Source organism: Antechinus flavipes, chromosome 1 (assembly GCF_016432865.1).
Source record: "Antechinus flavipes isolate AdamAnt ecotype Samford, QLD, Australia chromosome 1, AdamAnt_v2, whole genome shotgun sequence".
Classification (NCBI taxonomy): Eukaryota; Metazoa; Chordata; class Mammalia; order Dasyuromorphia; family Dasyuridae; genus Antechinus; species Antechinus flavipes.
In genome coordinates this window covers 670180717-670204842 of record NC_067398.1, presented here as the reverse complement: position 1 = coordinate 670204842, position 24126 = coordinate 670180717, and the positions used below count along the sequence as shown (strand labels likewise).

At 35.7% G+C, this 24126-nt stretch overlaps 1 long non-coding RNA gene across 1 annotated transcript in view; it reads right to left on the bottom strand.

Annotated features, from left to right (window-relative positions):
• Positions 1 to 23690, bottom strand: part of LOC127545111 (uncharacterized) — a 72345-nt gene extending 48655 nt beyond the window's left edge. The window contains exon 1 of the long non-coding RNA XR_007949596.1: positions 22842 to 23690. This is a non-coding gene — a long non-coding RNA (uncharacterized LOC127545111). The remainder of the gene's footprint in view (positions 1 to 22841) is intronic.
• Positions 23691 to 24126: the final 436 nt, after the last annotated feature.

Below are 24126 nucleotides of genomic sequence, written 5' to 3'. Positions count from 1 at the left end.
ATATAAATTGCAGTTCATAAAAGTCTTTCCAGGCTTTTCTGAAACAAATCTGCCCATTATTTCTTACAGTACAATAGTATGCTATAACTTGTTCATTCTCCAATTGATGGCATACCCTCAATTTCCAATTCTTTGCCACTACAAAAAGAATTTCTATAAATATTTTTATACATATAGGCCCTTTTTCCTTTTTATTAAAAAAAAATCTTTTTAGATACAAGCCTACAAGTAGTATTGTTGGGTCAAGGATATGCATATATTAGGTATAATTTCAAATTGTTGCCCAAAATGGTTAAGTCAAATCACAATTCCACCAACAGTGAATGTCTCCTACATCTTCAAAATATTTTGTTTTCATTTTCTGTTATTTTGGCCAATCTGCTAGGTATCAGATGGTACCTCAGAGTTTTACATTTGAAGTTCTCTAAGCAATAGTGATTTAGAGCATTTTTTTTTTCGTGACCATAGATGCCTTTAATTTATTTGTTTGAAAATTGTTTACTTCCTTTGGTCAATTATCAATTGGGGAATACCTTGTATTCTTATGATTTGACTCATTTCTCTCTATAGTTGAGAAATTAAGTCTTTATCAGAGAAACTTGTTATAAATCATTTCTCCAGTTTTCTGCCTTTCTACTAATCTTGGCTATGTTGAATTTGTGCAAAATTTTTTAATTCAATGTAAGCAAAATTATCAGTTTTACTTCCTGTAATATTCTGTCTTGTTGCATCATAAATTCTTCTCTTATCCAAAGATCCAACAGATAAATTATTCTGTTCTCCCCTAATTTGCTTATGACATCCTTTATGTCTAAATCACGTACCAGTTCTTGGTAAGCAGTATGAGATGTTGGTCTGTTCCTAATATCTGCCAAATTGCCTTCCAGTTTTTCCAGCAGTTTTTTTTTTTATTTTTAAATTCTTTTTATTTACAAGTTATATGCATGGGTAATTTTACAGCATTGACAATTTTGCCAACCTTTTGTTCCAATTTTTCCCCTCCTTCCCCCATCCCTCCCCTAGATGGCAGGATGATCAATACATGTTAAATATATTAAGTATAAATTAAATACAAAATAATTATACATGTCCCAACTGTTATTTTGCTGTACAAAAAGAATCGGACTCTGAAATATTGTACAATTAGCCTGTGAAGGAAATAAAAAATGCAGGCGGGCAGAAATGTAGGGATTGGGAATTCAATGCAATGGTTCTTAGTCATCTCCCAGAGTTCTTTCACTGGGTGTAGCTAGTTCAGTTCATTATTTCTCCATTAGAACTGATTTGGTTCATCTCATTACTGAAGATGGCCATGTCCATCAGAATTGATCATTATATAATATTGTTGAAGTGTATAATGATCTCCTGGTCCTGCTCGTTTCACTCAGCATCAGTTCATGTAAGTCTCTCCAGGTCTTTCTGAAATCATCCTGTTGGTCATTTCTTACAGAACAATAATATTCCATAATATTCATATACCACAATTTCTTCAGCCATTCTCCAATTGATGGGCAATTACTCAGTTTCCAGTTTCTTTTCCAGCAGTTTTTATTAAATAGTGAGTTCTTATCTCAAAAGCTTGGATCTCTGCATTTATCAAACATTAGATTTATTATAGTCATTTGTTACATGTATTTTTTACCTAATCTATTCCATTGATTCACCATTCTATTTTTTAACCAGTACCAGGTTGTTCTGGTGATTACCACTTTGTAATACAGTTTGAGATTTGGTATCACTAGGCTACCTTTTTTCACATTTTTAAAAAGTCATTCTCTTGATATTTTTGACTTCTTGTTCTTCCAGATGAATTTTATAATTATTTTTTCTAGCTCTATAAATAATTTTTGGTAATTTGATGTAGCAATAAAAACATAGTTTAGCTAGATGGTAGTTTTTATTATATTATCCAGCCTGCCCATGAGCAATGACTAATGACTATTTCACCGGTTGTTTAAATCTGACTTTATTTGTGTAAATAGTGTTTTATAATTGTATTCATATGGTTCCTGGGTTTGTCCTGATAGGAAGACTTTCAAGTATCCTATATTGATTACCATTATTTTAGATGGAGTTTCTCTCTCTTGCTGCTTGACTTTATTGGTAATATAGAAATGCTGATGACTTCTGTGGTTTTATTTTACATCCTGCATCTTTGCTGAAGTTAATTATTTCAACTAGTATTTAAGTTAATTCTCTAGAATTGTCTTAAGTATGTCATATCATCTGCAAAGAGTGATAATTTTGTTTCTTCCTTGCTATTCCAAATCCTTTAATTTATTTTTCCCATTGTTATAGCTAGCATTTCCAGTATAAAACTGAATAATAATGATGTTATTGGACATCCTTGCTTCACTCCAGATCTTGCTTTTAACTTTTCCCTGTTACAGATAACACTTGATGATGGCTTTAGATATTCTATATCATTGTAAAGAAAACTCCATCTATTTCTATGTTTTCCATTATTTTTTCTTTAAAAAAGGAATGAGTGATATATTTTGTCAAAAATATTTTCTGCATCTATTGAAATAATCATATGGTGTTTATGTTTTTGTTATTGATATAGAAAATTATGCTGATAGTTTTTCTATTATTGAACCAGCTCTGTTAAATCCCATCTGGTCATATAATATGACCTCTGTGATACATTGCTGTAATTGCCTGCTGGCATTTTATTTAAAATTTGTGCATGAATATTCATTAAGGAAATTGGTCTATAGTTTTGCTTCTGGTTTTGCTCTTCCTGGTGTAGTTTCAGCCCCATATTTGTGTCATAAAAGGAATTTAGAAGGACTCCCTTGCCTTTCAAATAATTCATATAGTATTGAAATTAATTATTCTTTAAATATTTGGTAGAATTCACTTATGAATCCATCTGGTTCTGGGAACTTTTTTAAGAAAGCTCATTTATAGCTTTTTCAACTTCTTTTCTAAAATTGGGCTATTTCAGTATTCTAGTTCCTCTCTTGTTAATCTGGACAGTTTACATTTTTGTAAATATTTATCCATTTAGATTTAGATCCATTTATCCACTTAGATTGTCTGATTTATTGGCATATAACTGGACAGTATAGCTCCTAATAATAGCTTTAATTTCCTCTTCATGGTAGTGAATTTATCCTTTTCACTTTTTATACTGGCAAATTTGTTTATCTTTTTAAAAAAAATAAAATTTAACTAATGTTTTATTTTATTGAGGTTCCCTCCCCCAGAAAACCAGCTTCTTTATTAGTTCAATGATTTTCTTACTTTCAGTTTTATTAATCTCTCCTTTGATTTTCAGGTTTTCCAATTTGTTGTTTAATTGGAGATTTTTAATTTACTAGTTGCATAACTAGTTCAATGATCTATTCTTTCACTGTTTTATTAATGTAAAGGTTTAGAAATATAAATTTTCTCCCAAGTACTGCTTTGGTTGCATCCAATAAATTTTGGTATGTTGTCTTATTCTTTTTAATTTGTTCTTTTATCTATTCATTCATGAGGATTAGTTTAATTAGTTTCCAATAAATATTTAATCTATGTTTCCATGGTTCATTATTGGAGGTAATTTTCATTATGTTATATCTGAAAAGGATCCGTGTATTATTTTTGCTTTTCTGAATTTGGCTATGGGATTTTTATGCTCCAATATACAGTCAATTTTTGTGTAGGTGCCAAATACAATTACAAAGAAGGTCAAAGTTCTATTCCCATTCAATTTTATTTTATTTTTTATTTATTTGGTTTTTTTTTGCTGAGGCAGTTGGGTCACACAGCTAGGAAATGTTAAGTGTCCACTGCACCACCTAGCTGCGCCTTCCCATTCAATTTTTTCCAAAAGTCTATCACGTCTATTTTTTTCTTAACTTCTTTCTTGTTTATTTTTTAATTAGCTTTATCTAGTTCTGAGAGACAGTAGAGTTTTATTATTTCTTCTGTAACTCATTTAACTTTTCCTTTAAGAATTTCCATGTAACTAATCTCAGAGCATCTATCCAACTTTTAATTTCCACAAAAATCATTCGGGAAAGCAACCTTAACAGAGAATATGTCCATCATCCCTACCAACAATTAATGAATCTGACCAATTTCTACCATTAGACAGATAAGACCAATAGCCCTAGGAATAACAAAGTCCTCTATACTACTATTCCTGTTATTTGTCCCTGACTGTGACCATCTTTCAGGGAGCTACCCTTGGGGAAATGTGACTTATCTGCCTTTTTAGGGGACATAGCTCCTACTTTCTTAGTTACCATAGCTACTGAAAAGAAATTTTAAGTTTTTTACTCTAATACTTTAACATCAAAAATAAATATTTATTAGTGTCTATGACATTAAAGAAAATGATTTAGCACCTATTTTTGCCACTATGACCTAAGGACATTGGACCTTTCCATCTAATTTGCAAATAAGACCATCTATATGTGTTAATTTCCCCATGAGAATGTGAATTCCTTAAGGGCAGGAACTGCTTACCATATAGTAAATATTTAATAAATGCCTTTTTATTTCCTCATTCAAAAATTAATTTGGATGCTATGCTGTTTGGTGTATACATGTTTAATATGGATATTACTTCATTGTCTGTTAGCAAAATGCTGTTTCCCTGTTTATCTGTTTTAATTAGATTTCTTTCTTTCTTCTTCTTCTTCTTCTTTTTTTTTTTACATCAGCCAAAGCATAATGGATTTTGCTCCATCCCTTTATTTTTACTCTGTGTGTGTCCTCTGTTTTAAGTGTTTTTTACAAGCAGCATATTATCAGATTCTGGCTTTTAATCCACTCTGTTATCTGCTTCTATTTTATGGGTAAGTTCATCCCATTCCCATTCACAGATATGATTATTGTGTATTTCTCTTCATATTATTTTCACCCATTTAGTTGTCTTTTCTCTTTTTACCCTGGCCATTCTCAAAAGTCTGTTTTCCTTCTACCCCAATCCACCCTCTCTTTTATCACCCCTCCCCACTCCACTGTAGGGCAAATATCTTATTTTCCTCTCCCCTCCTACTTCTCTGTATGGCAAGAGATTTCTATACTTAAATGAATGAGTATGTTATTCCCTCTTTGAGCCAATTCTGATGAGAGTAAAGTTTAAGTTTTGACAAACTCCTTCCCTATCTTTTCAAACTCCACTGTAAAAGCTCTCATTTTGATACTTCTTTTATATGAAGTAGTTTACCCCATTCTGTCTCTCCCTTTCCCTTTTCTTTGGTTCATCTCTCATTCTTACCCTTAATTTTATTTTTCTAGATATCATCCCATCATGGTCAGCTCACATCTATGTCTTTTGTCTATCCATTATGGCAGTTGAATACTGCCATATTAATGGCATAATAATAATAAAGGTTTTAGGAGGTACAAGTAGAAATGTAAACAATTTGATCTTATTAGTATCTTATGATTTCTTTCACATTTCTCTTTTTATGCTTCTTTTGAGTTTTGTATTTGAAAGTAAAATTTTTTATTCAGCTATTTTTTTTATCAGGAATGATTGAAAATCTTTTATTTCCTTGAATACTGTTTTTACCTCTGAAGATTATACTCAGTTTTACTGAGTAGATGATTCTTGGTTGTAATCCTAATTTCTTTGCCCTCCAGAATACTATATTCCAAGCCTTTTTAAGTAGAAGCTTCTAAATCTGGTATTATACATATATTTTAACAGATTTAACATATATTGGACTTTCTGCCATCTAGAGGAGGAGGTGGGGGAGAGGGAAAAATTTGGAACAGAAAGTTTTGCAAGGGTCAATATTGAAAAATTACCATGCATATGTTTTGTAAATAAAAAGCTTTAATAAAAAAATAAAATAAAATAAATAAATCTAGTGTTATCCTGCCTGAGGTTCCACAGTGTTTAGGAATCTTCTTTCTAGCTGTTTGAAAGATTTTCTTCTCAATTCAGGAGCTCTGGAATTTGATTATCATATTCCTAGGAATTTTTATTTTGAGATCTTCTTTAGGAGGTAATCAATGGATTCTTTCCTTTTCTGTTTTATCTTCTGGTTTTAAGATATCAGGATACTTTTACTTGATAATTTTTTTAAATATGATGTCTAGGCACTTTAAAAAAAAGTTATAATGTTCAGGTAGTTTAGTAATTCTTAAATTATCTCTCCTGGATCTGTTTTTCAGGTAAGCTATTTTCCCAGAGAAGTAGTTCACATTTTCTTTTATTTTTTAGTTCTATTGACTGTTTTATTGTTTCTGGATGTCTCACAGAAAATTTAGCTTCTATTTGTCCAATTCTAATTTTTAAGGGATTATTTTCTTCAATAAATTTTTGAATCTCCTTTTCTATTTGGCCAATTCTGCTTTTTAAAATATTTTTTACCTCTTCTTTCATTTAGCTAATTCTGTTTTTTTTAAAGGGTTTGGTGGATTTTTGTACCTCCTTTATCATTTGGTTAATTATGTTGCAATGATAATCTTTTTGTGAGGACTGGAGAGTCTGTACCAGGGAGAGAAGGAATGTGAGAAAGATATTAGAAAGGTAGAAATAACCTTCTGCCCTGTCCTGTACTTCCTTCTCAAATGGAGGAGTTCATGGTTCCATCCTTCAAGTGGCAGAGGATATTTATGAGATAAAAATATCAAGTCTGATACTCTAGGAAAATGGTGGAAAAGTCAAGTTCAGAAGGAATACAGCCCAGGTGGGAAAATGTTATTGTTGTTACATTTTCAAGGTCTTGTATGATTTTTAAATAATACAATAAGAAGTGAAAGGATGTAATGGGTCAGAACTCTGAAACAAGGATTCTTTCAAGGTGTTAACTCAGTGGAATTGATAAGACAATGGTTATCTAGTTTAGCATGGAGATTGATAGTTCTCTGGTTCAGTATGATTGAATTAATTTTACAACAAATAATGGATCTCTAGTGCTATAATGATTGGCTTATGTTCAGTATGATGAATGGACATAATTGTAATAGAGTATTTAAGAGGCCAGAGTCAGACCTAGAGAGAACTCGGAGACAGACTCGGAGAGGACAGAGGACTGAAAGCTGGAGCACAAGCTCTCAGACTGAGAGAGACTTCAAGACAGAGACCCTCGTGGTGGTCCTCCTGCCGCCCCCACAGAAACCAAGACACATTCCGGAGGACCTCCACAAAGCTGGCCCGGGCCCCAGGTAAGGAAACTAGACTGTGAAGGAGATAATAAAGAATTTGGACTTTAACACCTGGCTATTCTCATGGTGATTACTCTGCTGAAACAAAGGCTCCAGAGACCTCCAGAAAGCTAACCAGAACATTACAAAAGGAGAAAAGTATAAACAGCATCTTCAAGGGTTTAGACTTAGAAAAGGAGAACTATAGAATGTAAACTTCAGAGAACAATGGAGTCTTCTAATAAAGGTTTTTCAAGGATAGGTAAGGTTTAAGCATTGTTGAAGGCAGTAAGGAAGAAGTCAGTAGATTGAAAGAATCTGAAGTATCAAGAAATCAACAGGAGAAGAGCTTATAAAGCCATTCTTTGTTCCGTTGGATGAATGACTTTTCCCCTAAGCAACAAATAGGCATAAGCCCTGGAAATTGAGTGGATGCTCATCAGTTGGAGAATAGCTGAATAAGTTGTGGTATATGAACATTATGGAATATTATTGTTCTATAAGAAATCATCAGCAAGATGATTTCAGAGAGGCCTGGAGAGCCTTACATGAACTGATGCTGAGTGAAGGGAGTAGAACCAGGAGAACATTGTAGATAGAAACAAGATTATGTTGTGATCAACTGTGATGGACTTGATTCTTCTTGACAATGTGGTGATTCACCCAAAGAAAGAACACTGGGAAATGAATATAAACTGTTTGTATTTTTGTTTTTCTTCCCGGGTTATTTATACCTTCTGAATCCCAATTCTCCCTGTGCAACAAGAGAACTGTTCGGTTCTGCACACATATATTGTATCTAGGATATACTGTAACCTATTCAATATGTAAAGGACTGCTTGCCATCTGGGGGAGGGGGTGGAGGGAGGGAGGGGAAAAATCGGAACAGAAGTGAGTGCAAGAGATAATGCTGTAAAAAATTACCCTGGCATGGGTTCTGTCAATAAAAAGTTATTAAAAAACAAAAAAAGGCAATGTGGTGATTCAAGGCAATTCCAATAGATGTGATGGAGAGAGCCATTTGCATCCAGAGAGAAAACTATGGGGACTGAATGTGGATCACAGCATAGTATTTTCACCTTTTGTTGTTGTTTGTTTCCTCATTTTTTCTTTCTCGTGGTTTTTCCCCCTTTTGATCTGATAAATATGGAAATATGTTTAGGAGAATTGCACGTTTAACTTATATCAGATTGCTTACTGTCTTGCAGAGGGGGTAGGGAAGGAAAAAAATTTGTAACACAAGATTTTGCCACAGTGAATGTTTAAACTATCTTTGCATGTATTTGGAAAATAGAATACTATTAAAAAATTTAGAAACCCAAATAAGCATAGTGCACTTTGCCTGACCTGTGGCAGAGCATTCTGAGCCCATACTGGTCTGATCAGTTACAGCTGGACACACTGTAATTTGACTCTAACATAGTAACAGCATTTTGGTCCATGGCAACAAGTCAATACCTTTCAGCCAATTGTGTAATTGCAAAGATGATGTCCTCTAAGAAATATTAGTTGTGAAAACTTGCTTTGATATCAGTTAATCAATCAACAAGCATGTATTAAGCTTCTTCTGTGTGCCAGGCATTGTGCTAGGCTTTGAGGTAGCTGGTGGTACAGTTAATAGAATGCTGGGCCTGGAGTCAGGAAGACCTGAGTTCAAATCCAGTCTTAGACATCTCTTAACTGTGTGAGCCTGCCAAACCACTTATACTTTTTGTTTTCTTCAATTTCCTCCACTATAAAATGAGAATAACAACCTCACAGAATTGTTGTGAGAATCAAATGAAATATTTGTGAAAAGCGCTAATGCAGTGCCTGGTATACAGTAAGTGCTATATAAATATTTATCTCCTTTCTTCTGAGGATACAAAATGGTATGTCTTCAAAAAGACACAAAAAGGGGGGTAATGTCCAACTGATTTGGAAAGATGAATAGATTTTTCTGTAGTGAAAAATTACTTGTGACAATAAGGAGTCATTGGTGATTCTTGAGTAGGGTAATGATCTGGTTGGATGCATTGTAATAATAGAGGCAAGAGGTGATGAGAATCTGAACTGAGGTATTAGTGATAGAGAAATGGGTCAAATAGAAGAGATGCTATCAAGTTAGAAAGTGAGCAAGTTTAGTCACTGATTCAGTATTCAGGGTGACAGAGAGGAGCTTATGTCCCTGTGATACTGGAAGAAGAGAGACATCTTAGAAATGAATAAATGGTACGGATATGGACAAGCAGTTTTCAAATGAAGAAATCAAAATACCTATAGTCTTATGAAAAAATGCTCTAAATCACAATTGAGAAATGCCACCATTCTGGAGAACAATTTGGAACTAGGCTCAAAGGAGTATAAAAATTGGAATGCTCTTTTGATTCAGCCATACCACTCCTGGATTTGTATCCCAAAGTTCATGTAAATTTGAAAAAAATTTTAAAAGGGAAAAAGTACTTACTTGTCCAAAAATATTTATAGCTGCAAACAGCAAATTAAGGGAGTGCTCTCCAGTTGGGGAATGACTGAACAATTTGTGGTATATGATTGTGATGGAATATTATCATGCTATAAGAAATGATGAACCTACAGATTTCAGAAAAACCTAGAAAGATTTACATGAACTGACACAAAGTAAAGAAAGCAAAACTAGAACATCTTTATTTTAATGTACATTGTTTTTAAATCATGTTGGGAGAAAAAAATCAGAACAAAAGGGAAAAACCATGAGAGAGGGAGAAAATAACAGAAAAAAAAATTAACATAGCAAGTGTTGATCTATATTCAATCTCCATAGTTCTTTTTCTGGATGTGGATGGTATTTTCTGTCCAGTGTTTGAGATGGTTTAGTTCACTGAGCCATTAAGAAGAATAATGTCTTTCATAGTTGCTCTTGTATAACATGGTTGCTGTTATTGTGTGTACAACATTTTCCTAGTTCTGCTTGTTTCATTCAGCATCGATTCATAGAATTATTTTCAGACCTTTCTAAAATCAGCTTGTTCATCATTTTTTATAGAACAATATTATAATACCTGCATATAGTACTTGCTCAGCTATTCCCCAATTGATGGGCATCTACTCATTTTCCAATTCTTTGTTATCACAAAAAGGGCTGCTACAAACATTTTTGCACATGTGGGTCCTTTTCACTAAGAGAACATTGTACACCGTTAGACTCTTAATTTATTTTAGTTTACTTTTAATTTATGGAATAAAACAATTTCCATAAAGTAATATAATAAAAAGATGATTGTTACATGAAACTGCAAATCTACTATGTACAACTTGCTGTTCCTTTAAATAGCTGACAAAATTGTCATATAAATAAATGTCTCTTTTTTTCTTCCCTCCTTCCTCTCACTCCAGAGATGGCTACCACTAATCACAAAAAAAGTACACACAAGGAGCAGCTAGATGGTACAGTGGGTGGAGCACTAACTCTGAAATCAAGAGGGCCTGAGTTCAAATCCAGCCCCAGATACTATTACTAGCATGACCCTGGGCAAGTCATTTAACCCCAATTACCTAGTAAAAAAATAAAAAGTACATATATATACATAAACATATATACATAAATGTATGTAAAATTATTCTAGACATACTTCTATTTATCAGTTCTTTCTCTGGATAGAAATAACTTTTTTCATATGTCCTTTATAGTTAATGTGGGTATTTATAATAGACAAAATAACTTATTTGCTCAAAATCACTTGAACAATGATCAACTGTGAATAACTTGGCTCTTCTCAGCAATACAGTGATCCAAGATGATTCCAAAGGATTCATGATGAAAAAATACTATTCTCTCCAGAGAAAGAACTGAATATAAATTGAAGCTTTACTATTTTCACTTCCTATATTTCTAATAGTTTTTTTTTTGGTTCTGTTTCTTCTTTCACAACATGACTAATATGGAAATATATTTACATTGCTACACATATATAACCTGTATCAGATTGCTTTCCATCTTAGGAAGGAGTATTGTGAGGGAAGAGGGAGAAAATTTTGAACCCCCCAAATTTTTTTAAATGAATGTTAAAATTTGTCTTTACATGTAATCAGAAAAAAAATACTATTAAAATAAAAAAAGAAGAAATAGGGAAGTTTGGAAAAAGAGGAAGATTTGTGAGGAAGAAATATGAGTTCTATTTTGATCATGTTGAGTTTGAGATGTCCTCGGATATCTGATTTGAAATGTCTAATTGGCAGTTGGTAATATAGGATTGAAATTTAGAGGAGAAACTTGGGCTGGATATATAGATCTACAGAGAGATGACTAAACTCACAGGAGCTGAGGAGTTTTGGTGACAGTATGGAGACAGTTTAGTTAAAGGAAAAAGGCCCAGGACAGAGCCTGCAGTCAGAGGCCCTGCTATGGATGATCCAGCAAAGGGAAAAGGAAAAAAAATATCATGCTATGTGACTGACACTGTGCCAAGTGATTTACAAATATTTAATCCTCACAACAATACTCCAAGGTAGGTGCTGTTATTATTATGCATTTTATGGCTGAGGAAACTGAGGTGAACCAGAGGTGAAACAACTTTTCCAAGGTCACACAGCTAATAAAGTATCAAAGGCTGGATCTGAACTCTGCCCTTCTTGACTCCAGGACCACAAGGAGCTACCTGTGCTTGTTTATTCTTACTTTTGGATCTGGCTTTAGATATAACGTCTTCCCCCACATTGCTGGTGGTTTCTTAATTGCCCAATCTGACCGTTTTGGTCAGCATCCCCAACTTTCTCAAGCTCTTGGTTGCATTTAACACTGTTGACCACCCTCTTCCCCAAGAGACTGTCCCCTCTCTGAGTTTTCCTGACTACTCTCTCCCAGATTTTCCCTTCACAAAAGTCTTTTCTACACTCACCACCTGATGCAGGTGGTCCACCTGGACCATCCCATCAACCTGCTTGTGGGTCTCCTGCCCCCAGTCTCACCTCTCTCTCCCTTCACTCCAATGCCAGAGATATTCCTAAAGCAAAGTCTGACCATGGTGCTCCCCACTAGTCAGTAAACCACAATGATTTCCTAATACTTAAAGAAACAAGTAGAAATTCTCCAGTTTGATACTGAAAACCCTTCATAGCCTGCTCCTTTTTTACTTCTCCCACATACTCCGAGATCAGTACATTTGGGTCCTGGCTGTTCCTTTCCCAGGACACTCCCTTTTCTGTTTGTGCTTTTTGTTTGGCTCGCCCTCATGTTTAGAAAGTTCTTGCTTCTTCAAGACTTAGTTTAAATCCCATCTTCTGGTCCCTTTCTATCCACCTCTCATCCTTTCCCTCTAAATCACCATCGTTGTTCTTCAGACCCCAAGGGAGGTGGCGGGGGACGTTAACCTGGACCTTGAACTCGAGAGCCTTGATGGCAGCAATTACCCACCCCCACCCTCTTCACCCCTCCCTCCCGCCCAGACCATAGCCTTGCTTCCAGCCCAGGCCCTGTAGCCATCACTGAGGGGAGCTTTCATTGTGGAAAAGGAGCCGGCCTTCCTGGCCCCCACCAACACCAACTCCTGACCGAATGCTCTTGCTGGTGAGGTAAACGCAAGAGCCCTGGGAGAGGAGCAGCCTGGAGACTTCATCCCGCTTGTAGCACCTTCCCCACAGTCACCAGTCCAGGATGATGTTGGGGGCATGAGCCTCCAGGGGGGCTCGGTCTGGCAACCGTTTTTGTGCGTGCTCCAGAATCCTTAGTCAGAAATCCAGATTCTTGCCACCAAAATGCTTGGCACTATCAAGTGATTCAGCATCAGAGAGTGATGTGATTTTATAATAGAAAATGATATTTTTTTAAAAATTATGTTAAAGAGGAGGTACCATCTGTTTTTCGATTGTATCCTAAAGGCCATAGGACTGTTCCATCTGGCTTGTAGCTGAAACCTTCCCTATGTGTGGTCTCGTTAGGGTGTGAGATCCTAGAAAACAGGACTAGTACCTGTTTTCTCTAGGCTTCAAACTTTGGATTCTCAACTGACCTTCAGCCTGGAGAACATGGGACAACTGACTGGGAACGAATGACCAGGACAAACACCCCTTAGATGCCCTGCTGCCATCCCCAAACCCCACACTCATGCCTCACCGCCTGGCATGAACCCCAACTCTCTACGACCCTTGCCAGCTCGAAGCAGTTAGAGGAGATCGTTGCCCCTTTTCCCACATTAATTTGGAGGTGACTGCTTGAAGGGGGAATGAAGAGGGGACCCCTGAATTCGGAAAATCCTTGAAGGAGAAAATCTTCCATTCTGCCTCAATAAGAGACTTTGCCCCAAATCTTTTTTCTTAAATGAATTTAAATTTCAACTGCTTGAGGGGGGAATGAGGCGGGTGTGGTCCCTTTAAGATTCCTTTCTGATTCCCAACCCCACCTAGTTGATGCATTATCTATCCAGGACCTTTTGATTTACAAATCCTGGTCCCTTTGAATTCCAATGGAAGATCCAGATCTATCCCAGCCCCACCCGGATCTGAGCCAATTTGGGACTACACCCATAGGCCCCTCTAGCTAAATCTCCCATTTTAAAAGAGCCAAGCTGGGACCCCCTCTTTGCAAAGGTCCCAAACATGGCAGCCTTACGCCTGGCGTCCTAGGATCCTCTGTCCGCTGGAACTGTGTCCGGTGCCCTTCTTATCTCTACCTTTACCTATTTCCTTAACTATATTTTAACCTTATTTCCAAACCCCATAATAAACCTCTTTTTATCAATCTAAAAAAAAAAAAAAAAAAAAAAACAGGATTCATATCTAATAAAATTTTCCTTCCTCAATTCCTCCTTTTTTTCTTTTTCTTTCCTTCCTTCCTTCCTCCCTCCCTCTTTCCTTCCTCCCTCCCTCTCTTCCTTCTTCTCTTTCTTTTTCTTTCTTTCCTTCCTTTCTTCTTTCCTACCCCAAAAATGGACTGCAGAAAGCAAGGATTGGCTGGCTGCTAACTAACCTTACCTGGTGTTTATGATTGTGAGCTTTTTGTCAGATAGCTTTGTGCACTTGACTATTTTTATGGCATGTAAAAATAAGCAATTTCCTTTTTAAAACTAAAACAAATGAACTGCAGAAAATCTTCACCAAGGATTATGTTCTTTGTGGACTAATACCTGCTCGAAATTATGTTGTTATAAAGTTGTTCATTTGTGTGTACACTTTGTGGAACATAGCACACCAATATTATCTATGGGAGTTTTCTTATCAAAGATAATGGTTTGCTATTTCCTTCTTCAATTGGTTAAGGTAAACAGAGATTAAGCAATTTGCCCAGGGTCACACAATTTGTGAGTGTCTGAGAGGGGACTAGAATCCAGGACTAGTGCTTTATCCACTGAGCCACCTATCTGCTTCCACTCAAAACTATAATAACTCACTATAAATTTATACCTTTATTTTTCTGGCTTTTTTGATTTTTTGCAACATAGCTAATATGGAAATACATTTGGGATGATTTCCTGGATATAATGGTGTCATATTCCTTACCTTCTCAGTGTGTATGAGAGGGGTTAAAAGGAGGAAAATAATTTAGACTCAAAAATTTTTTAAATGAATGTCAAAAATGTATAATACAAAATATTCTATAACAATGAAAAAAATGTAACAAACTAGAAAAAAAAATATAGCTCATAAGTCCCACTAATAGGTTTACTTTTTACCAGTCAGGATATACTAGTTAACTGAGTCTTAAATAAACAAACACGCTATTGTTTGAATAGAGGATATTTAATCAAACAACTTAACAAATAAGTGATGAGAAAAAAAATTTCCCTTTGCACACATAGAGTATCCTCTGTCATATGTGTACCTTTGCCAATGGGGAAGAACACAAATAGCAAGAGCAGGTAGGATGATGGAACAAACATGTTCAGAACAGATATCAAACAACACACAAGCAAGTGTATTTGTAAATTGCCTACTCTGTCTACTTGGTGCTGTAGAGTGCTATTTTTCCATCAAGGGAGATGATATTTACATAAATAAATAGGGAACATATACAAAATCTGGCAGTTTTGGTAAGATGGGCTCTACAAGTTGGAAATGATGGTCAAGAGGGACCACATAGAACATGGTCCCTCTTGCTGAGGGACCTCAGCTGAGTCTTGAAAGAAAGAAGGAATCCCAAGAGGCTAATGCAAGGAGACAGCCCTCCCTATCATGGAGAACTGCCAACAAAGGCAAGAGACAAGCAGACGTGCAATATCCTTTATGGGGAGCACAAGAAGACCAGTCTGACTGGCCCACCACGTACATGAAAGGTGGTAACATATAAAAAGGAAGGGCAGAGCTGTCAAACAGAGGAGCTTATAATTTATCCTCAGGACAATAGGGTATAATTTGGTCTTATTGAGTAGGGCAGTGACATAGACTGGGCTTTATGAAAATTATTTTGGTAGCTGTGCGTTGACTGCTTTGGAGAGAAGAAACTTAAAGTAGAGAGAGCAATCAGAAGCTGCTGCTATGATCTAGGGGACAGGTGATGGGAACTTGACAACCAAGAGGACCAGGATGTCTCAGAGGCCGTGCCATAGTATGCAAGTAAATTGCATTTAAGGGAGGGAGGGCTGGGCAAGGTCACCTGCCTCCCTTTCCCCTCCAGAGCCACCTGGGTCCAGGGGCCAGAAGGAGATCAGGACAACTTCATGAAATGGGAGACCGTTGCCTTTGTAAGGTCTTCAACAGGTCTCACTTTGAGGCTGCACACATTCAGTGATTAAGGCTGAGTATCAACTGAGAGCTTTTACCAAAAATATCTGAATAAATAAATGAATGGATCTGGAAGGGGAAGACCCTCGGGGTTTCTGGCCAAAGCAGAAATGACTGCTATTTACACTCAATCAGGAGCTAATGACCAAATGGGGCTGGGCCTGTTAGTGAAGGGTTGGTATAGAGGGAATGTATCCGTGAAACTTGGGTGAATAAACACATACCAGGAATGCAGGTGAGAGTCAGCCAATGGTTAATAAACAGTAAGCACCTATTATGTTGCAGGTACAGTGCTAAGAGGTGGGGATACAAACATGAAAAAAGGTTTTCCCTGCCTTCTAGAAGCTTACTATATAATGAGGGAAGAAGCTCACAATAGAAAACTGAAAAGTTAGGTGGGGAGATTCCTAGTGCCAACGGCACAGTAGAAATGCTAAGTCCAAAAGAAGTGCCAACAGAGAAGTTACACCAGAGATACGTATAGAAATCATGTGGCTGTGCAAAAATGTTTGTGGCGGCCCTTTTTGTAGTAGCAAGAAACTGGAAACCCAGTGGATGCCCGTCAGCTGTGGAATGGCTGGATAAGTTATGGTATAGGAATGTTATAGGATAGTATTGTTCTGCAAGATGATTTCAGAGAGGCCTGGAGAGACTCACATGAACTGATGCTGAGTGAAGTGAGCAGAACCAGGAGATCGTTGTACACAGTAACTGCAAGATTATATGATGATCAATTCTGATGGACGTGGCTCTTTTCAAGCATGAGATGATTCAGGCCAATTCCAATGATCTTGTGATGAAGAGAGCCATCTGCACCCAGACTGTGAGAACTGAGTGTGGATCACAACATAGCATTCTCACTCTTTTTGTGGTTGTTTGCTTGCTTTTTATTTTATTTCTCATTTTTTTCATTTTTGATCTGATTTTTCTTGTGCATGATAATTGTGAAAATATATATAGAAGAATTGCACATTTTTAACATATATTAGATCTAGGGGAGGGAATGGGTGGGGGAAGGAGGGAAAAATTAGGAACACAAGGTTTTGCAAGGTTTTGCTGAAAATTGTCCATGCATATGTTTTGAAAATAAAAAGGTTATACAATGATCAATTCTGATGGACATGGATCTTTTCAACAATGAAGTGTTTAAGGCCAACTCCAATAGACTTGTAATGAAGAGAGCCATCTGCACCCAGAGAGAGGATTGGAAACTGAGTGTGGATCACAACATAACATTTTCACTCTTTTTGTTGTTGTTTGCATTTTGTTTTCTTTCTCATTTTTTTCCTTTTTGGTCTGATTTTTCTTATGCACCATTATATATGTATAAAAGAATTGTACATGTTTAACATATATTGGATTACTTGCTGTCTAGGGGAGGGAGTTGGGGGAAAGGAGGGAAAAAATGTGGAACACAAGCTTTTTGCAAGAGTGAATGTTGAAAATTAACTATGCATGTTTTGAAAATAAAAAGCTTTTAATTAAAAGAAATCATGTAGTGAGGGCAACACACAGGTCCAGTCCTTCAGGGTTACAGATGACCTAAGATGATGTCAATATATTGTTCTCAACTGAGTACTTTGTTTCTACTCTCTGCTGAGTATGTTATCTCTCCAGAACTTATCTTTTCTGCTGAATTTCTCTTGGCTCCCATCTTTTAGGTTTCAGCTCTCCAGGGCCATCTGCTGGGCACTCAGACTCTCATTTGCTAACTTAACTCAGTGACTATAAAACCATTCTCTGGCAAAAACAGACTAATAGCCCCTCAGTCAACGGAAAAGACTGTGAGCCAAAGCCAACCAGAGTGTCAGTGGGTTAAGATTAAGTCTGTTCTTTTGACTGCCAGTGTCTTGGGCTGATTCAAAGTCCATAGCTCAGACACCAAGCAGATAGGGCCAGAAAATTCCCTTTACTCCCATTTAATCCCTGATAGGTCATCCTAAATTTCCCCAAACCATTTTTGTGGACATTGCACAGACTGTGTAGTGGATAGGGGTAATAAAAGCCACTTTATTCATCAAATTTTCCTTGATTTGCAAGTAAGTAAAATTCAGTAACAACATAAACATAAACAAATAAACATATAAAAATCATTGTCTTCCCAAATTCTGATTATGTGTCTCTGCTAGCAACAAGAAGTATCCTGGGATTTTGTTGTTTTGCTATTGTTGTTATTATTTTGCGCACTCAAGCCAGGGTAAAATTTCACCCTTTCTAGATTAAACATATGGGAATTTGTGTCAGGGAGCAGCTTGGACCTGTTAAAAAAAAAAAAAAAATTCTGAACAGTTTTCCCAATGTGAACATGTCTTTGCCCTTCCTCCTACTCAGTTCTGAATACAGCTTATTACCACTCTCTAGCAACTGTCTCAGATATTGTCCTAGGGTACCAACTCATCAGCCAGCTCGAAGCCCTGTACTTATCCAGTCGACTGTGATCATTTTATAAATCAAATGGAGAAAATGACAATACAGTGATCTAGGAACCATTGCCAGTGAGGTGAGGGGGGTAGAGATGGGTTATCCATGGAGGTGGAACCTCGTATATCATGTTAGATTTTTTTAATGTATCAAAAAGATTTTGATGTATTCTACCCAAACCTTGAAACCATCAATGCAACATCACAAAGAGCATCCGGAGAACTTCACTGTAAAGTTTATGGCTCAACCTTCAAGTTTATCTCTACATAGGAGATTCTCTGTGAAAAAGACAAACAGTTTGGACAAGTCTCTCTGTGGGTTATCTCACTTAATAGCTAACATTTATAGTGTTTTAAGGGTCCCAAAGTGCTAGTAATGAAGTAGGTGTATTATTATTCCTAATTTACTGAGGCAGAGTTTAAGAGATTTACCCAGGGTTGCACAGCTAGTTATCTAGAGCCCAGTTCAAACTAAGGTTATCTTGATTCCAAATCCCTTGCTTTACATTGGCTCACCAAGTTGCTATCTGTTTAACATTAAAAATCAAGGGGTTCTCAAACAGTTTAACACAAACTGTTAAAACAAAAAACACAGTTAATTTTGTGGTACTTTCCTAAGGAATCTAGCATGATCTTAGCATATGTGTGAGAAATTCTGCATTGGCAAAGAAACTAGATATGTTCTTTAGGGTCATAGTCCTTTTTTGGTAAACAGTAATAAATAAGAGGATTCAGCATTCTCTTACAATTTTAGCCAATTAATGTAACTGAAAATGGGAGCTGCTGTAAAAAGTTATCTGAAAAAAAATCTAAGTTCCATTCTCACATATTCGTCAAAAATTCCTTTAATACATTCATAGATCATTCCCATAAAAGGGGTTTGGTTTTGTTTGTTTTTTAAAGCTAAGAAAACAGAAATAGGAGCAAGTAGTTATCCATGACTTTTCAGTTGCATTTTAGGGATAATCATGTTATTAAATGTTCTTTCCCTCATTTTTAAAGCATTTTTTTCTTTCTAAGATATCTTATAAAATGTTCCCTCAATGCTTCTAGCACCCGTGTACTTGGTCCTGTCTAGACATTCTTCATGTCTTCATTAACTCAAGCACCATTTCTCCTTTCTCATAGAACAAAGCCAGCACTGAGGTGTTAAGAGTACAAATATAATGGTTCTATTGTCATTGATGACAGAAATAGGTCATTATCAAAACTCTGTTACACCTCTTCTGTTTTCTATTAGATGTGTTCGTACCATTTTCATCCATAAATGCCTGTGAGTATTATTCCAAACTTTCATTAGATTTCTTATTACTTCTATTGCTTTTTGCTTTTTATGAAGCAATAATGTCTAACTCCTCTTAATTCCAGTGCCTTTCTCTTTTACTTATTTCTTATCATGCTTATCACAAGGCCTGACATATAATAGGCACTTAATAAGTGTTTATTGAATAAATAATCGCATGTCATTTTCCTTCCTAGTAATGTCTTATAAATGAGTTTATACATCTTGCATCCAGAGAGAGAACTATGGAGACTGAATGCAGATCAAAGCATACTATTTTCACTTTTTTTTTTCTTTTCTTGTGGTTTTCCCTTTTGTTCTGATTTTTCTTTCTCAACATGACACCTATGGAAATTTGTTTAAAAATGAATGTTTATGTATAACCTACTACATCAGATTGCTTGCTCACATAGAAAGGGGAGAGGTAAGGAAGTGAAGGAGAAAAAAAGTGTTAGAACTCAAAATCTTACCAAAATGAAAGTTTAAAACTATCTTTACCTGTAATTGGAAAAATAAAACACTATTAAAGTAAAATTTTTGAAAAATGAGTTTATAATCTAAACCAGTATTTTCTTTGGCTTTCATGCCCTTCTTGGACTCTTCTCTGCGGTGACTTCTTTACATAATTAAAACATCTAAAGGAAATGATAATAACCGAGATTAATATTTGCTTTTTTCCCTTTCCCACTTTTTAGTGTCAATTTGAATAGGTCAGATTGGAACCATAAAAATAGCTGGAAATATCTTTCCTCTCATCTTTATCCTTTCCATGTGACGTTTTTTATCTTTGTTCTAATCTAATTGATGTCTTGGCTGCACGTAGACAGCAAATTCTCTTACAATCACTAACCTCAATCAGTAACCAGTCAGTTCTTGTTGGTTAAGAAGATCTGGTCTATATCATTTTGGGGTTTTAGTGTTCACAATAGGAAGCCAAAGTTTATTATCTGTCTCTGTCTCTCTCTCTCTGTCTCTCTCTTTGTGACTCTTTCTCTCTTTGAATAATCCTTTTCTTCTTTTTTATTATAACATCTTTTTATTTTTTACAATATATGTAAAGATAATTTTCAACATTCATCCTTGCAAAACCATGTGTTCCAAATTTTTCTCCTTCCTTCCCCATCTTCCCCTTGCCCTGGACAGCAAATAATCCAATATAAGTTAAACACATCCAATTCCATATTTCCACATTTATCATGCTGCACCAAAAAAAACAGACCAAAGAGAAAAAAATGTGAAAGAAAAAACAAGCAAGCAAACAACAACAAAAGATGAAAATGCTATGTTGTGATCTACATTAAGTCCCCATAATTCTTTTTCTGGATGCAGTTGGCTCTCTCCATCACATATCTATTGGGATTGCCTTGAATCACTTCATTGCTGAAAAGATCCAAGTCCCTCAGAATTGAGCATCGTATAATCTTGTTGTTGCTTGTATAGAATGTTTTCTTGGTTCTGCTCATTTCATCAGTTCATGTAATTCTCTCTAGACCTCTCAGAAATCATCCTGTTGATCGTTTCTTTTAGAATAATAATATTCCATAACATTCATATACCATAACTTATAACTTATAACTATAGTCTTTGGGGCATAGTTCCAAATTACTCTTCAGAATGGTTGGATTCGTTTGCAACTCCACCAACAATGTATCAGTGTCCCAGTTTTCTCACAACCCCTCTAACATTCGTCATTATCTTTTTCTGTTATCTTAGCCAATGTGAGAGATGTGTGGTAAGGCCTCATTTCTAAAACATATAGAGAATTGACTCAAATTTATAAGAATACAAAAGATTCTCTAATTGATAAATGGTCAAAGGATATGAACAGATAATTTTCATATGAAGAAATTAAAACTATTTCAAATCAGATGAAAAAATGCTCTAAATTATTATTGATTAAAGAAATACAAATTAAGACAACTCTGAGCTACCATTTCATACTTCTCAGATTGAGATTTTTGTCAAATCATGAGTTCTTATTCCAGAAGCTGGAGTCTTTGGATTTATCAAACACTAAATTTCTATAGTCGTTGACTATTAATAGTGTCTTGTGAATATAACATATTCCATTGATCCATTACTCTATTTCTTAGAGAATAACAAATTATTTTGATGATTACTGCTTTATAACATTTTTCTTCCTCTCTTTCCTCCAACATCTCCTCTAGACATCAAGTAATCTAATATAGGTTAAACATGTGCAATTCCTTCTAAACATATTTCTACATGCATCATGCTGAACAAGAAAATCAGATCAAAAGAGAAAAAAAAGCATTTAAAAAAAGGATTTTCTGCATTATTTGACAAAAATTGCTGGGAAAATTGGAAATTAGTATGGCAGAAACTAGGCATTGACCCGCACTTAACACCATACACCAAGATAAGGTCAAAATGGGTTCATGACATAGGCATAAAGAATGAGATTATAAATAAATTGGAAGAGCATAGGATAGTTTACCTCTCAGACCTGTGGAAGAGGGAGGAATTTATGACCAAAGATGAACTAGAGATCACTACTGACTACAAAATAGAAAATTTCGATTATATCAAATTGAAAAGTTTTTGTACAAACAAAACTAATGCAGACAAGATTAGAAGGGAGACAATAAACTGGGGAAAACACTTTTACAGCCAAAGGTTCTGATAAAGACCTCATTTCCAAAATATATAGAGAATTGACTCTAATAAGAAATCAAGCCATTCTCCAATTGATAAATGGTCAAAGGATATGAACAGATAATTCTCAGATGAAGAAATTGAAACTATTTCTAGCCATATGAAAATATGCTCCAAGTCATTATTAATCAGAGAAATGCAAATTAAGACAACTCTGAGATACCACTACACACCTGTCAGATTGGCTAGAGTGACAGGGAAAGGTAAAGTGGAATGTTGGAGGGGATGGGGGAAAACAGGGACACTGATACATTGTTGGTGGAATTGTGAACACATCCAGCCATTCTGGAGAGTAATTTGGAACTATGCTCAAAAAGTTATCAAACTGTGCATACCCTTTGATCCAGCAGTGTTTCTACTGGGCTTATACCCCAAAGAGATACTAAAGAAGGGAAAGGGACCTGTATGTGCCAAAATGTTTGTAGCAGCCCTGTTTGTAGTGGCTAGAAGCTGGAAAATGAATGGATGCCCATCAATTGGAGAATGGCTGAGTAAATTGTGGTATATGAATGTTATGGAATATTATTGTTCTGTAAGAAATGACCAGCAGGATGAATACAGAGAGGACTGGTGAGACTTACATGAACTGATGCTAAGTGAAATGAGCAGAACCAGGAGATCATTATACACTTCGACAACGCTATTGTATGAGGACATATTTTGATGGAAGTGGATTTCTTTGACAAAGAGACCTAACTAAGTTTCAATTGATAAATGACGGACATAAGCAGCTACACCCAAAGAAAGAACACTGGGAAACAAATGTGAACTATCTGCATTTTAGTTTTTCTTCCCGGGTTATTTATACCTTCTGAATCCAGTTCTCCCTATGCAACAAGAGAACTGTTCGGTTCTGCAAACATATATTGTATCTAGGATATACTGCAACATATCCAACATATAAAGGACTGCTTGCCATCTAGGGGAGGGGGTGGAGGGAGGGAGAGGGAAAAAAAAAATCAGAAAAGAAACGAGTGCAAGGAATAATGTTGTCATTATAAAGTAATCATTAAATAAAAAAATAAAAAAAAATTGGAGAATGGCTGAATAAATTGTGGTATATGAATGTTATATAATATTATTGTTTGGTAAGAAATGACCAGCAGGATGATTTCAGAAAGTCCTGGCTCTAGAGACTTACATGAACTGATGCTAAGTGAAATGAACAGAACCAGGTGATCATTATACACTTCAACAACGACACTGTATGAGGATGTATTCTGATGGAAGTAGATTTCTTTGACAAAGAGAAGATCTAACTCAGTTTCAATTGATCAAGGATGGACAGAAGCAGCTACACCCAAAGAAAGAACACTGGGAAATGAATGTAAACAGCTTGCATTTTTGTTTTTCTTCCTGGGTTATTTATACCTTCTGAATCCAATTCTCCCTGTGCAACAAGAGAACTGTTCGGTTCTGCACACATATATTGTATCTAGGATACACTGTGACATATTTAACTTGTATAGGACTGCTGCCATCTAGGGGAGGGGGTGGAGGGAAGGAGGAGAAAAGTCAGAACAGAAGTGAGTGCAAGGAATAATGTTGTAAAAAAATTACCCAGGTATGGGCTCTGTCAGTAAAAAGTTATAATAAAAAAAATAAATAAATAAAGATTTAAAAAATTTTAAAAATAAAAAAGGATTCTCTAACTATACTATCATATCATCTTCAAATGCCTTTTTTTCATCTATTGATATAATTATATGATTTCTGTTGGTCTGATTATGAAAATAGTTTTCCTGATATTGAACCAGCTCTGCATTCCTGGTATTGGTCATAGTGTATTATCTTGGTGATAAGTTGCTGTAATGTCTTTACTAATATTTTATTTTAGATATTTGCATCATTACTCATTGGGGAAATTGGTCTGTATTTTTCTTTCTCTGTTTTGACCTTTCCTAGTTCAGGTATTAGCACCATATGTGTGTCTTAAAAGAAATCTGATAGGACTTCTTTACTCTCTATTTTTCCAAA